Raw genomic sequence first — 11,927 nt, 5'->3', positions numbered from 1 at the left:
TTTACGAACACATAGTAAGAAATGGGCTCAGGTCTCAAATTGCTACAATGTGACCTTTCTCATTTGAGAATACTGTCCTGTCCATTCACAGATCGCATAGCTAGGTGTCTCCCTGCCAGGCTTCTCTCAAGCTGATTCCAGGTAGCGGCCTGACTGTGTGGTCAGAGACATTCACAGCATCAGGACAATAGTGGTTTTTCTGCAGTTCACATAAATGTCCTCTGCAAATAGATCAGACCTATTCTTGCTGCCAGCCAACTTCTTACCCTTTAGGCAGCTGTGGTGACGTCTCACTCTGGTGGTCCTCGGTGAGTAAATTCCAGAGGCAACGTCAGAGTTGGGGCTAGCTAACAGTGGTGATGGAGGGGTTGGACAGCCTGCCTACATGAGGGTATTTTTGAAAAAAGACCCCAGGGAAGAGAAAGGTGGGTTAGCCCTCTTTGGTGGGAAAGACAGTGGCCTAGTCTCAGTCTTCAAAGGCTAAGAACAGGCCTGTCCACCCTGTGAAGGCCATTCACACAAAAGACAATTGGAGTATGTTCAGGTACATGCCCAGTAAGTTCTGCCCTTGCCTGAGAAATGGATGCATGAGCTCAGCGATCCCCTGAGACAGAAGTGATGGATACAGAATATCACTGATTGGGCATGTGGCATAGACATGATAGTCACTCCACGATGCACCAAGCTGGAGTTTGGTGACCCTATGGATGACTGAAAACCTCAGTGGGAAAGAGTCTTACACACATACACACACACACACACACACACACACCTCTTCCTTTGCCGACATACCTATGACACAGAGCATGCTATAAATTAGACACAGTAAGAGAGTAAGAACAAGAATAAAATAGAACATTTCCCTAATCGGGGGCAGAATTCCTTCAGAGTTAAGACAAGTATTGATATTTTTGGACTACAGTTGACAGGCGGCAGATATCCCCAGGAACTGAAACCCCAAACAAGCCAGAACTTGTACAAAAGTAGAGGGGACACTCAGAGGGGAGACAAAGAACAGGTGACCTCTTTGGGACCTTCCTGTCACCTAGGAAGTCCCTAAGAAGGCCATGAGAAGAACCCAATTTGCCATAAGAAATAGTTCTGAGGAAGACAGGTGTTCTGGTCAATCCAGTTCAGCCTAATTCCTACTCCAGACCCCTGCCTCAGGCCATCATTCTACCTAAACGGGGGCGGGTTTGGAATCCCAGGCTGATCTTAAGCCTGCGGAAGGTTGGACAGAGAGTCAGACGCCTGGCCTGGGTACGGCAGGACTGGCTGAGGTTCTGCCAGGAGCATGGATCTAAGAAGGGCTACAGGTAGGTGGCCTAGGGGGCAGCCCAGTGCTGGAAATGTCTGAGACCCTGTGTTGCTGGAGCACAGTTCCCTGGGGTCCCTTGTCCTAAGGTCAGGAGGGAGGTAGAGGTGATAAGCCCTAGTTCCAAGTACTCCTGAAAGTTAGAGCTTCCTCTGTTTTATTCCCTGTCCCCAATGGTCATGCCTGGTGAGCACCGCCCCCAAGACGCCCAGCACAGAGAGATGTACCAAGCTTACTTTATGACATCACCTACAGGATCCACTCTCTCTGCAGTCTACAGCCCTTCACATGGTTCTGCCCAGGTTGGCAACCCAGGAGGGCGTGATATCAGGGCCTGGGCCCTGAATAGCACAGGTCTAACCTGGAGCACCTTGTATTGCCTATGAGCCTGTGTGTGTGTGTGTGTGTGTGTGTGTGTGTGTGTGTGTAGCTCTCCTAGTCACAAGCAGGACACCCCCTTTCAAACCTCCCTGGATATAGAAATTTAGTAAATTCCTGAGCTCATTTTGGCACTTTTGTAGGAAAGAAGAGACTGTGCCTATCCAGGCCCATCTGGTGGGATGGTCAGCACACCGTAGCTCTGGATGGTGTCCCTGGATAAGGGAGGCCTCAAACCTGGCTGCTGGCTAAGCCGAATTGGGAGGATCCATAGCAGCCCATGGTCTAACTGGAAGTGGGTGTTAGAGAAATCCAGCTTCACACAGTGAAATGTCAGGGAGTGAGCATCTCAAACCCACCCCCAGCCCTTTGGTATTTTATTATTTTTATCCTTGGCAATGAGTGACTCCCATGTTTCAAAGAAGGAACTTTAAAGATTCAAACGAGCTCCATGACTTCAAATAGCACCTTTAAAAGCACTTTGATGGTTTAAATGTGGACACATGAATTACGTATCTCTTAAATTACACGGGACTTTGCCTCTTGGGGAAACATCTTTGAAGGCATGAATTGGGACTTTTGTCTTTCATGGGTAGTGTTTCGTTGATGATGCTTTAGGAGGTCACTTGTGGAGATGGGGGTCTCTACCTCTACAGTGCCCTTGTCTATAAGATAGAGTCATCGTGGTCTCTCAAGCACTGATATTGTGAGGACTCGTCTAGATATATGACACCTGCTTAGCAAAGAGACTGGCCCACCTGCCCTTCCAGAAATGGGTATTGATGGTCAAGAGATGGTGAAGATGGTACTGATGGGGCTGTTGGTGGGGAGGGTGGTGGTGATGTCATGGCGAGGCTGGTGGTGATGTCATGGATAGGCAGGTGGTGATGTCATGGTGAGGGAGATAGTGATGGTGGTCACTCCACAAACTCTTTCAGCACCTGGGCCCAAGTGTCATCACTACAACTACAACTGTGCCTATGGTCTACACCATGTCATACCCTGTGGATCACCCAACAAGGACAGGTGTCCTGACCTGCTCCTGGGTCAGCTCAATAGGGAAGGAACATAGCCTCACCCTTCCAGCTCTGGCGGCTGGTAGTCATTCTGGGAGTCAGGCCACCCAAAGCCCAAGGACATGTATCCTGTGGGTGCTAAAACCCTTCTGCTGCTGTACCTCTCTGCACAGGTGCCCTTTCCTGCCTGCTCAGGCACTGCAGGCTGGGTGGGGTAGGGGTGGGGGTTCTACTGCTGCCTGGGTCTGAGGACAGGCTTGACCTTGAGCATATACAGAAGACAGGAGGAAGGGAAGAGAGAGGCACTTCACCTACATTATTTCCTTGAATATTAAACTTGGGAATATTTGCCTAGAAGACAGGGTTTGGAGGTGACAGATTGTGGGATCATGGTCCCTTCTGAAGAGGCTGAAATCTGGGTGAGCAGGCCCTATGAGTGGAACATATCCAGTCACATGGCTTCCCAACTCCCTCCTCTCCCCTAGAGCCTTTTGCTGAGACCAAAAATCCCTTGCTGCATGTGAGCCTGGAACCATAATTCTCTGAATCCTTAGCTCAGTAATTTATTCATCTGACCCTGTGCCCTAATTCTAGTGGGGATTGCAAGGCAGGATCTAGGGGGCAGCACCCCAATAGGCTTCCTCTATGCTCTGGCAAAGCTCTTAGCAAACAGCAGAGAGAGGGTGACCCCACCATAATGGCTCTTCCTGGTTGTCAGCTTGACTACATCTGGAATGAACTACAATCCAGAATTAGAAGGCTCACCTGTGGTCCAGATCTTGAGGCTGGGAGACACAAGTTTCTGACCTGGATCTTGACATGGAGATCTTGAGGCATAGTGCCTATGAATCCCAGGAGACTAAGGCAAGCAGATCTCTGAGTTCAAGGTCATTGGGACAAAGCAAGTCCCAGATCCAGGCATGGTGGTACACACCTTTAATCTGGGCCACACCTTCTGCTGGAGACCTACATAAGGATATCAGAAGAAGCAAGATTGCTTGCCTTGTGGGATTGAGCAACTTACTAGATCCTTGAACTTCCATCCACAATCATTGCTGGGGAGTTGGACTACAGACTGTAATCATCATAACAAATTCCGTGACTGCATAGAGACTACCCATAAGTTCTGTGACTCTAGAGAACCCTGACTAATACACCCACATTCTCTGCATCTCCAGTGTGCTTTGTACAGTATGTTGGCAAATGTTTACCAAATAGACAAATGTCCAGTGTGGCAGGCAATGGGTATAGGATATCTTCTCAAGGAAAGCCCTGTCCTTGCAATTCCCAGTGCAGAGACGCCAGTGTCCGGTTCTCAGAATCATAGTTTTGCTCTAGGCAATGGTGGCTAGACTCATACATCTCACATTTCAGCCTAGCCAGAGAGGGGCCCTGCCTCCCTCCCTTCCTTGGAACCGCTTTGCGAGTTTAAGCAATCTATATTCTCTGAATATTGAGAGCTCGTTCCCTGTCCAGTCAGTTTTCATTCCAGCCTTAGATACGCTTTAGAATGGAGACGGGTCCCCAGCAGAAAGGCTCATGAAAAGTGCATAGTCTTGGTTTTCCGAGGGACTCATTACAGGGTTGGGGGCTGCTGGGGATAGGGATCCAGCTGGCAAAACCCCCCAGGCGCTGCCACCATCCTAATCTCTCTGTATTACAGAAATAGATGGCGAGCTGGGAATTATAGCTGTGGCTGTAAATCAGCTTTGTGTTTGGGATAATCTAATACATTTTTCAAGTGTTGTTCCAGCCATTTGGCATGCACAGAGCCACTCAGTTAGCACCAAGTTCGCAATCAATCTGCCCCTGCTCAGTCCCCACCCGGTCTCGCCACCTCCTTCGAGCCTTCCTAATATTTTATACATAAAGCATTTTAGATTCGTGGGGGGCATTCCAGCTAGTAAATGCTCTGAAGATTCAGCTTTATGGACTAGTAGCCCAGCCTTGTAGGCGTCCCAGCTTCTTAAGATTAAAAGGACTTTTATTTGCTGTGTTACTCTAGGAGGGGAGTCAGGGCTTGCTTGGCTACTCTATTCTGTTATTATTAGGTGTATTCTTCTCCAGGAAAACAGGAAGCACAGGAGGATGGAGAGGAGGCTCGAGGCTGGAGCACTCAGGGAAAAAAAAAATGACTTTTTATGCCAGCTTCTCCTAGCCATGGGTTTTGGGCCCACTGAGGCTCCCCAAGGCCCTTGGGGGCACAGAAGCAGCCAGAGTTCAGGCATACATGTGTTCATCTTTGTAGAATACTTTCTAGTCCCTGCACCCCAAGAGGAGACAATCAAATGGATGAAAACCTCAGCTGGGACGGGGGGTGGGGGTGGGTGGGCGGGGTGGGGGGGGGCTGGCCCTACCAAAGGAACCGGAAACACTCGCGGTTCCCTTTGCTTTAAAGCACAGCCCTTGTAATAACCGCACACAGCCGAATGTGCTGAGTAAACACCTTCATGCTCATCGATATGCGGGCTGTTTATTGCCTCATAAACTTGGAAGCAAGTGATATTGTCTCTTAAATCAATGGCTGCGTGGACAGCCTTGGCACTCCAGGAGAACAGTACATGCAGGCCTCTCGCAGGCTGAGATTAATGGCTGGAGCCGACTGGAAGGTGCTTAGTCATCGTCAGGGGAGTCAGGAGTTCCGGGTACTGGTAGCCTTGGAAAAAGGCAGGGCCAGGATGACAGGCCTGGACATTGCCACCTATAGCCACACTGTCATGGACAGGCATCCTAGGATAGGGAGGCTGAAGTCCTCATCACTGGATGGGGATCAGGGGGTGTCTGTCTGAGGGACCTGCTGGGTGTCCCCACACTGTGTTCTCAGAACTTGGCAACAGACGTGCTAGCGGAGGGATGGAGGAGGTAGAGAGGAAAGAGTGGGAATCTGGGGGAGGGGCAGGGTGTGGGGGGTTGGGGGGGTTGAGACTAGACTTCTCCAGTGTGAGCTGGGGACGTGGGGGGGGGCAGAGATTATACTACAGAAAGCCCCATAATGCACTGTGCTAATGACTTCTGTCTTTCAGAATCCTGTCCTGTTTAGGAAGTAAGGATCTTTAAGGCCATTTGTGGAGGGCCAAGGCAGGAGACCTTGCTAGGATGAGCTGGGCTGTCCCCTTTGGTGCATCAGATGGTGGCCTCCAAAAGGTTGCACCCCACCCCTAGAGTCTGTGATGTAGCCTTATTGGAGAAGAGAGTCTTTGAAGATGTAATTAAGAAGTTTGGAGGCTGGGGCGGGGTGGGCTGGCTCAATCCACTGACATACCTCCTCATAAAAGAGACAAAAGAGGGTGGCAAAATGGCTCAGCTGATACAGTGCTTGTCAGGCAAGGCTGGCTATCTAAGTGTGATCCCTAGGACCCATATGGTGGGAAGGACTGAACCAACTCCTGCAGGTTGACTACACACACACACACACACACACACACAGAGAGAGAGAGAGAGAGAGAGAGAGAGAGAGAGAGAGAGAGAGAGAGAGGAGACAAATACACACAAAGACATGCAGACACACAGAGAGACACACAGACACACCGACACACACATGCATAGACACAGCCACACACAGACACACATAAATGAACAGCCACGCAAATGCAGATATATACAGATATACACACACAGCATACATCATACATACACAGACATACACAGACATACACAGAGAGACGTATACACACACATAGACACAGATACACAGACATATACACAGACATACACATGCATAGACACATATACACACACATAGACACAGACACACAGACATACACACATATACCCACATACTGGGGTGGGCTTGGGGGGCAGTGTAAATGTAATAAAACATTTTTAAAGGCATAGAAGAGATTTGAGATAGACAGAGAAAAAAAAAAAAACACACAGCATAGAGGTGGCAGCCCAGGAAGAGGTAGTGAGGTGGCCAGGCTCCACCCACTGGTTTGCGTAGTTCTAACCAGAGCCAGTTGTGTCAAGAACATGAGCACAGCAGCTGGAAGACTCCAGGTGAGCTCAAATCTGGTTTCCTGTGGCTCTGCCATCAGAGACCACAACCCTGGTGATGGCAAACAGTAGCCATATAATCGTTCCTGGTCTGGAGGCCAGAAGCTGATAGCTATTCTTGGCTTGTGGGGGCCCTGTGTCAGACTGAAGAGCGCTATGGGAAAGATCTGGCATTTTCTCTAGAGTCTTATATTGCCTTGGCAATGCTGAGTGGTTTGAGGTTAACGCCTGTCTTATAAAATCATGTGTTCGTATTGTTCACGTTCCCGGTGGACCTCTGAGAGACTATGATGAACATAACATGTTAACCACCATCCCAAAGTACTTAAGCCCAGTTGTATGAATTGGGTAATAGTTGAATGCTTTTGACCTCCACACGTGGCAACTTTAAATGGCTTAACGTTAACATAGCTGCAGAGGTCCGGGCTGTTCAGATGTGCATAGCCAAAATTGTTCCCGCCACACACCCCATATGTTGGAGCCCAGTTATAATTAACAAAGGGCTTGATGAGCCATGAACCAGACCAGAGACTGGGAGCTAGATGGTGGGGAACAGAGAGTAGCTGGACAGCTGTCAGCTGGAGGCAGCCTGGCGCTCACAGCTCGGCCATGACGTTCGCCTGTTGAACAAACACAAATTGAGCACCAACTTCAAACAAGGCCAGTCTGTGACCAGGATGGAGAGAGACAAAAACAAAGTTATTTCATAATCACATCTGAGCACAGATTTAAAAAAAAAAAAAAAAAAACAAGCACACTGTTCAAATCACAAAAATGGCCACATTCCCTCCCTCCGGCACAGCATAAGTAACAACCACTTACTTCTTCATGGTGTAGAGACATGGTTTCACTCCATTCCTATGTCCCAGACAAAAGTTAGTGATATTCACATTAATTTCAATGTCCTGATGTCCAATGCAGAATGACTAACCCTCCCCCAAATCTTCCCCAAATTCTCTAAGTTCTCAGCTACCCCCTTACCGAGACATCCCATTCTGGAGTTTTGTTTGTTTGTTTGTTTGTTTGTTTGTTTTGTTTTTCGAGACAGGGTTTCTCTGTGTAGCCCTGGCTGTCCTGGAACTCACTCTGTAGACCAGGGTGGCCTCGAACTCAGAAATCTGCCTGCCTCTGCCTCCCAAGTGCTGTGGGATTAAAGGTGTGTGCCACCACCGCCTGGCCCCATTCTGGAGTTTTAACTGACAACTTGACACAACCTAAAATTACTCTGAAAAGAGAGTCTTAATGGGGAATTATCTAGATCAAGTTGGCCTATAAGCATGTCTGTTGGAGATTATTTTGTCAATTGATGTAGGAAGACCTGGCCCACTGTGGGTGACTCCATTCCCTAGGCTTTAAACTACAAGAGTCCAGTGATTTGAAAGAAAATGGCCCCCATAGGCTCATGAAGAGTGGAGCTATTGGGAGATGTGGCCTTGCTGGAGTAGGTGTGGCTTCATTGGAGGAAGTGGGTTACTTGGGGGTGGGCTTTGAGGTCTCAGAAGCTCACACTAGGCCTGTTGGCTCAGTTGATTCCTGCTGCCTGCTAATCTGGATGCAGAACTCTGAGCTCTCTCTCCAGCACCATACCTGCCTGTGTGCCACCATGTTTTCCACCATGAGGATAATGGACTAAACCTCTGAGCTATAAGCCAGCCCCAGTTAAATGTTGTCCTTTATAAGAGTTGCCACGGTTGTGGTGTCTCTTCACAGCAATGGAACTCTAAGACAATGAGTAAAGAAAGCTAAGAAACAAGCAAGCAGGCAGGCAGGTAGACAAGCAAGCAGGCAGGCAAGCATACAACATGGGTTCATTTGTTTCTGCTCTTGAGCGTGGGTTTGGTATGACCGACTGTCTCTAGCTCCTGCCTCTGAGACTGCCCTGCTACGATGGCCTGTCATTTGGAATGGTAACCCAAGCTACCCTCCTCAACTTTAGATGCTTTCTGTCAGGGTATTTATCAAAGCATCAGAAACAAAATTAGAGCAGTCCTCTGTGCTGTATCTCCTCCACTGAGGCAAAAGATTTTGGTGGGTTTTGGTTACCAGCCATTGATAATGACGTCAGGTTAAGCCAGCCCAGCTTGGCCATCTTTGTACTGAGGACCAGGGCTACCATAACCACTTCTGCCATTACCAAGAGCCGCATTACTACCATCCCCACCATAATCATTACTGCCAGTACCGACACCACAATCGATCGTTGCTAAGGCCACCCACCACCAACATCACCATAATCATTACATCAGTAACTACTGTAGCCACCACCATAATCACCGCTTTCTCCAGGGCCACAATCACTGTCACTAGTCTTACTGACACATTATTGCCACCACCATTGCCCTACCTAGTATACATTTTATCATCCTCCCAAGGCTATAGGCAAAATATTGCCATCCCTGTTTTCTTAAGTAAGGTTAGTCGGGTTCCGAGAAGTTTTCCTAGGCTGCATGTTTGTACCCCGCCCCGCCTCACATGTTCGACTCCCAACCCCTTTTCCCAGAAGAGAATTATGGGAAGTAGTGAGAGGCTAAAAGGAGACACAGAGAGGCATGGGAGAGATCCGAGTTAAGGTCTGAGGGAGAGTCTGAGAGAGACGCTGGGAAGACTCAAAGGAAAGAGTGTGTTGGGACTGAAGAAGAGGTAACTAACCACGTGGAAGACATACAATACTTTAAGTTATGAGGGAACAAATGAGCCGAAGCTTACGGCCTGGGCATTTATTAGTAAGTAATTAGTTGCAGAGTTGTCATTCCGGGAGCAGGGGCTAGAAACAGGAAGACGGGTTTGTATTTTATTAAGGATATAGCTTGTCTCCAGCCTCCCTTTCCCTCTGCCTTTTGTCTGCCATGAGAGATGAGTCTCTGTTCTACCATGTGTTCCCCAAACATGATGCCGCCCATGGGACCAAATGCTAACTAGCCACTGGCTGGAACCTCTGAGAATCTGAGCCAAAGGAAATCTCTCCCCCTTTAAGTAGTTTATTGTGGGTATCTCACCATAGACACGAAATACTGACATACCCCGTGATCATTACCACCATGAGCACCTGTACTACCGTGGTGGATATGGATAATGGTGATGGTTATCAGGGAGGGTGGTGGTTGCTTTTCTCATTGTTTTTACAAAGTATATGACAGCCACAACGTAGGGGCATTGTCCTTGCAGATTGAGGCTACAGTCCGTCCTCAAGGGGAAGCAGCTGACCACAGTTACCTTCAGAAGGTTGACTAGGGTAAGTCTAGATCCTGCCAAGTTGACAGTCAGTGTTCACTAGCACTTGGCGTGATTAGTGATGAAGGTGGGGCCTCCATAAATGAAGTTAGCGCCACAACAAAGAACTGCCATCAGACTCGATTGTCCTTCTCGGAGGGGGATGAGGGGAAGCCAATTTTGCTGCTCCCCTGTCTCAGGTTCCCAGCCTCCATGACTATGGGAATTTAACTTCTGTGGTATGTAAGCCATGGTCTGTAATACTGATTTAGAAAGCATTGAAAGCTCAAAGACAAGAGATTAGTTAATGGGCTCAACTCACAGACCAATAACACAGAGTAGGAGCCAGGCCCTGGGTCCTCAGTTAGTCAGAGACCTTCTCCTGCATTGAGGCACGTGGGGTCCATATCTTTCTCAACAGATCTCCACCTCAGTTTTTTGTTTTATTGAGACAGTGTCTCCCACTGCACCTAGAATCTGCCCAGTCAGCTGCCTAGCCAGCCAGCACCAGGGTTACAGTGGCCAGCTCTACTCCCCTGGTACCAGGATTCCAGAGGCATACCCCATTAGATAGGAAAAACTCCTATCTAGAGTATGTAGCAAGAGCAGACTTCTATCTGGGTGTATAGCAAGGAATCTACGAACTGAACTATCTCCCCAGACTCAGTTGGTCATCTCTCTGGTGGCTTTGCACAGATTTGCTCTGGTACCTGGCCTGTAGATACTACCATTTCACCTGTGTAAGGCGACCTTGTCTCCTTCCTATTTAAGTTCTTGAGCCCATCTCCCCTGTCCCTGCCAATGCCAAATGCAGCAACGTATAAATTCTTTCAAGAGCCAAGAATAGAAACTAAGATTTATGAGTCTCCATCTATTACTGTAACCAGAGAGCTCACTTCCTGCCCGTATTCTTTATTTCATGACCACATTTTTCTTTATAAATGGCACCTTTTAAAGATACTACATAAAGAGGCCCAATTCAGAGTTTTAAATTCAAATTATTTGGGCCTTTTGAAAACATATTAGGCATCTGAACTATGGGTAGAAAAATACCCTTTTTACACGCTTGGGTAAGTCCAAAACAGCTTAAAGGATTTTCTTCAAGTTTTCAAAATACATATAAAGATATATAATTCACTTCTGGGCTGAGGAAAAATATGATAAATTCTTACACAAAAGTAGAGCCTTGAAAAAGAAAAATAGCTTTCACAGCAGTGAAAATCAAGGGCCTTGTAGCGAAAGCGACCAACCTACAAGCCAGGCTTCCAGAGCTCATGAGACTGATGACAAATCTGTCTCCAGGGAACCATGTGCTGGGGGCCTGTGGGGTTCCTGGATTCTGGGATTGTTAAACCCACCAAAGTCAAAGATTAGGAGCTGTAAGTAAGTTTGCCGTGAAGTATCTAGCAACATTGATGCTCTTGGGTTTGAAAAGGAGACCTTTTCAGCCAAGGAGGGAAGCTAGCAGCTTAGCCCACTTCTAAGACATTACAGCGATAGTCCCCAAACCAGGGAGAGCCCCCGCCTTTCCCTCCTGAGACACTGCACTGTGGTAGGGAAGCAGATTCTAAAATTCCTTAACAGGTACCTGTCACTTGAGATTGTGATCACTCCCTCAAAAAAGCTCTTGGGTTTGAGGTAACAATTCCCACCACAACTGAGGAAGGAAACTGGAATCTGCACAGTGCAGGCCAGCCTGGGGCTTCTAGCTGCTTCTAGAAGCCCAGGGAGTCTCCAGAACCTTCTTCCCAGGTTGTACAGAATAGACCACAAAGAAATCTATAGGCTAAGTTCAAGAAACAGAGGCTAGAGAAGGGTCAGGGACGGGAATCCAATTATTTGCTTCCAACCCTCTCAGTGTATCATTTCTTAAATGTTCCATAGAACACTATCTCATTTATTTTACACACACACATATATACATGTGTATACACACACATATATACATATATACACATATATACATATATGTGTGTACATACATACATGTGTACACACATATACATGTGTACACA

This window comes from Arvicanthis niloticus, chromosome 28 (genome assembly GCF_011762505.2).
Source record: "Arvicanthis niloticus isolate mArvNil1 chromosome 28, mArvNil1.pat.X, whole genome shotgun sequence".
Taxonomy (NCBI): domain Eukaryota; kingdom Metazoa; phylum Chordata; class Mammalia; order Rodentia; family Muridae; genus Arvicanthis; species Arvicanthis niloticus.
Note: the sequence above shows the minus strand (reverse complement) of the source record.